At 40.5% G+C, this 3,701-nt stretch overlaps 1 non-coding gene across 1 annotated transcript; it reads right to left on the bottom strand.

The window, feature by feature from the left end:
• Positions 1 to 893: 893 nt before the first annotated feature.
• LOC127133510 (small nucleolar RNA R71) lies at positions 894 to 1,000 on the bottom strand. Its single transcript, XR_007807478.1, has one exon. It is a non-coding gene; the product is annotated as a small nucleolar RNA R71 (small nucleolar RNA).
• Positions 1,001 to 3,701: the final 2,701 nt, after the last annotated feature.

The following is a 3,701-nucleotide window of genomic DNA, read 5'->3' as shown; positions in this document are numbered from 1 at the left end:
TGAAACTGTGAAGTAAAATCAAGAGTGTGTAATTGAAAAGTATTTTCTTTTCACAAGGGATTGTTGTTTAAAATCACTGGTGTGTGATTGTAGGGAAGTGAGTGGGTTCTCATATCTAAGAGTGCTTAGGTAGAAATTGCACGGGTAGAGATTAGGTGAGAAAGACTGTAACTTATTGAAGTGTACGGAGAGTCTTTGAACTAATTCTATTTTAGTGAATTTCCTTCCTGGCTTGGTAGCCCCCAGACGTAGGTGAGTTGCACCGAACTGGGTTAACAATTGCTTGTGTTATTCGCTTTACCATTTTGTATTTTTTTTCCATTGTGTGTTAACAGATATCAGTGTCGTGACATTACCTTCGACATCTTATATCTGATACCAGAATTTCAATTTCCCGCCGGTCAATGCGAAGAACTCGCAGCACCAGAAGTTTAAGCTTAGTATATCCTCTGGCGGAACCTAAACGTTACGCTCGCGCATGTTTATTCTTTCATAGAATTAAGAGAGCTATGGCCGAAGATCAAAACCAAAGACCTCTTAAGGATTTCGCTCAACCATCCAATGAAGAACCTAGTTCTAGTATAGTAAACCCAACCATCCCAGCTAATAATTTCGAACTTAAACCATCCCTGTTACAACTAGTGCAACAGAGATAATTCACAGGTCTCGCTACTGAGAATCCAAACCAACATTTAAAAATCTTTCTTCAATTAGCAGACACTTTTAAAACCAATGGAGCTTCTCCTAAGGCAATACATTTAAGATTATTCCCTTTTTCCCTCAGAGATAAAGCCCTATCATGGTTAGATTCCCTTCTACCCAATTCCATTACGACTTGGGATAACCTTAGAAGAGTATTTCTTGCTAGATATTCTCCCCCAAGTAAGACCGCCGTTCTTCGAAACCATATAACTAGATTTACCCAAAACCAAGGAGAATCGGTGTTCGAAGCTTGGGAGAGATATAAAGAGTTGTTACGAGCATGCCCACATCATGGCTTAGAAAATTGGTTAATCATTCAAACCTTCTATAATGGACTTCACTATAACACTAAGATGACCATCGACGCTGCCGCAGGCGGTGCTCTGATGAACAAACCCTATCCTGAAGTAAGTGCCCTCATCGAAGATATGGCTCAAAACCATCAATCATGGGGAGTCGAACGAGTGAGAGTAGAGAAGAAGGAAGCCCAAGGAGGAGTGCATGAACTAAGCTCTATAGACATGATGCAAGCTAAAATGGATGCATTTGCCCTCAAAGTCGAACATATGTGCATAAACCCGAAGACTGTAGCCGCAGTCTCGTCGGATTGTGAGATATGGGGAACCAAAGGACACTAATCTGCAAAATGCAGTCTGTTAAACGAAACCCACTCCGAGCAAGTGAACTACACCCAAGGGAACCCATACTCGAATACTTATAACCCTGGATGGAGGAATCACCCGAACTTCTCCTATAAGAACAATAACCCTATCCAAAATAATGCACCTCCGAGACCTAGTTACCAAGCCCCAAGATCAAATCAACCTATGCAACCTGTGCCACCAAAGCCGAGCCTTGAGAAAATTATGGAAAATTTTATCACTGCTCAAACCCAACAAAACAAGGAGTTCATGAACCAAAACATTCATGTTAACGAATTGATTACTCAGTTAGGAACCAAGGTTGACCAAATAGTTACTCATACTAAGATGCTTGAAACCCATATCTCTCAGGTAGCTTTAAACCAAGCCCCTCAAACCACACCTGGAGGATAATTCCCTGGACAACCTCAACAGAATCCGAGAGGGCAAGCCAATGACATTACCCTACAAAGTGGGAACGCTTATGATGAGCCACCACACCCAAGATTGAGTGAACCTAAAACTTCTAAGGAATGTAACAAACCCACGGACGAAGTAAAGGAACCAGAGGAATCTGAAAACCAGGAAGGTCAAGAGAAAGGAGAAGAACCTAAAGATAAAACTTACGTACCACCCCCGCCATATAAACCACCTATACCATATCCGTAAAGACTCAAACAAACCCAGATCAATAACCAGTATCAAAAGTTTATTAAAGTTATAGAAAAAATTCATGTAGAAATCCCTTTCACAAAAGCCATCACCCAAATACCTTCTTATGCAAAGTTTCTCAAAGACATCCTTACCAACAAACGTAGACTTGACGATCCGAAGCCTTTGGAATGTAATGCTATTTCCGAGGACAAATTAGCAAAAGAAAGATAAAGATCCTGGAAATTTCTCCATTCCTTGCCTTTTGGGTAATCATGTCATTGAAAAAGCTTTTCTAGACTTAGGAGCTAGTGTGAGCCTAATGCCTTTAGCAGTTTGTGAGAGGTTAAACTTAGGAGAATTACAACCCACTAAGATGTCACTTCAGTTAGCCGATAGATCTGTTAAGTATCCGATAGGAATTTTAGAAGATGTCCCTGTTAGGATAGGTCAGTTATTTATCCCTACTGATTTTGTTGTCATGGACATCAAAGAGGACAATGATATACCAATCCTTCTAGGTAGACCATTCTTATCAACTGCAGGAGCCATAATAGATGTCAAGCGAGGAAAGTTGACCTTTGAGGTAGGTGACGAGAAAATAGAATTTATACTTTCGAAATTTCTTATGGCACCTGTGATGGGAGACGCGTGTTATGACTTAGATATCATTGATGAATGTGTTAGAGAATTAGAACAAGAAGAAATTATAAAAACAATTAAGTTACCATCAACTCTCATAATGGAAGATGATGACTTTAAGAAACCCTACATCAATGATAACCTTTACGAATGTTTATCCCTTACCCCAGATCCTATGTCATGCCCTAAGAAACCAACCTTAGAACTTAAGGAACTGCCTAAGAACCTGAGATATGAGTTCCTCGATGAAGAGATGAACCGTCCAGTCATAGTCAGTGCTACCTTGAGCCAAGAGGAAACGAACCAACTTTTAGACGTTTTACGAAGATATCCCTCCGCCTTAGGATATAATATCTCTGACCTGAAAGGTATAAGCCCATCCGTTAGCATGCATCAGATCTCGCTCGAAGACGATTCAAAACCCTCCAGAGAACATCAAAGAAGAATAAACCCTATAATGAGTGATGTTGTTAAAAAGGAAGTTCTTAAGTTACTTGAAGCAGGTATAATCTACCAGATCTCGGATAGTAAGTCGGTGAGCCCTGTGCATGTAGTACCTAAAAAGGGAGGCATCACAGTCGTGCAAAACGATAAAGGCGAACATGTAGCAAAACGATTAGAAGGAGGATGGCGGATGTGTATAGATTATAGAAAATTAAATAAAGCAACCAGGAAGGATCATTTCCCTTTACCATTTATATACCAGATGTTGGAGCGTCTAGCCAGACACTCTTACTTCTGCTATCTAGATGGATACTCTGGATTCTTCCAAATACCTATCCACCCCGAAGATCAAGAAAAAACTACCTTTACATGCCCTTATGGAACTTTTGCCTACAGACGAATGTCATTCGGCCTCTGTAATGCCCTAACCACTTTCCAACGCTGCATGATGTTAATCTTTGCAGATTACCTAGATGGTATCATGGAAGTGTTTATGGATGATTTCTCGGTTTGCGGATTTGATTTCCACAATTGCCTTGCTAACCTTGAGAAAATCCTGGAGAGATGCGTGGAGGTGAACCTCGTGCTAAACTAGGAAAAGTGTCATTTCATGGTGACCGA

The sequence above is a fragment of the Lathyrus oleraceus genome, chromosome 3, assembly GCF_024323335.1.
Source record: "Lathyrus oleraceus cultivar Zhongwan6 chromosome 3, CAAS_Psat_ZW6_1.0, whole genome shotgun sequence".
NCBI lineage: Eukaryota > Viridiplantae > Streptophyta > Magnoliopsida > Fabales > Fabaceae > Lathyrus > Lathyrus oleraceus.
This window is presented reverse-complemented; position numbering and strand designations above follow the sequence as displayed.